We start from the raw sequence: 734 nt of genomic DNA, 5'->3' as shown, positions 1-734 counted from the left end.
CTCTCTCTCTCTCTCTCTCTCTCTCGCTCTCTCTCTCTCTAAGAGTTTCACTCTTCATTTGCCAGAAACCTCACAGGGGCCTTGAACTTTCCCTGCCTGCCACCGAGCTTTCCCTACAATATGAAGAAATGCTGTTTCTGAAAACATGGAGGTTTTATGAGGATGATTTCACGGGTGGCAACGTCATGGAAAGGGCAATCAGCGAATGCAGAGTCCTGGCTGGGAAAAGGAGGCAGTGCTGGCCTCTTGTTGCAGTGGGAAAAGTGAGCGTTCCAGAGTCTACCTCAGCTGTCCTTTATAAAGGACAGAAGAAGGCAGCTGTGATGGCTGCAAAGAAAGGTTCTTCCGAAAACCTAGCCTTACACAGGTGTGAACTCCACTGCCAAGCTGTGACCTGCTTTTGAAATGCAAGAGGTGGTGAATGGAACCTCTGAGGGATAGACCAAACTTGCTTCTGCACTTGCGGAGGAATTGGCGCCTTAAAAGGATCAAAGGATCCGGTCGCGTCCCTGGGTGGGCTCGAACCACCGACCTTTCGGTTAACAGCCGAACGCGCTAACCGATTGCGCCACAGGGACACTGACGCTTGACCCTCTTCCCCTCCCTACAAGTGGAAGGGAATCCGCCCCCCTCCGTCCCTAGAGTGCCCGGGGCTCCCGGACTCCCGCGCCCCTTCCCCAGCCCGGGGAGAGCGCAGCGGGGAACCGCAGGGCTGCAAACCAGCCCGCAGTGGC

At 55.4% G+C, this 734-nt stretch overlaps 1 non-coding gene across 1 annotated transcript; it reads right to left on the bottom strand.

The window, feature by feature from the left end:
• Positions 1-504: 504 nt before the first annotated feature.
• Positions 505-578, bottom strand: Trnan-guu. The gene has a single exon. It is a non-coding gene; the product is annotated as a tRNA-Asn (tRNA).
• Positions 579-734: the final 156 nt, after the last annotated feature.

Source organism: Fukomys damarensis, unplaced genomic scaffold, assembly GCF_012274545.1.
Source record: "Fukomys damarensis isolate Sample0158 unplaced genomic scaffold, DMR_v1.0_HiC HiC_scaffold_1144, whole genome shotgun sequence".
Classification (NCBI taxonomy): Eukaryota; Metazoa; Chordata; class Mammalia; order Rodentia; family Bathyergidae; genus Fukomys; species Fukomys damarensis.
This window is presented reverse-complemented; position numbering and strand designations above follow the sequence as displayed.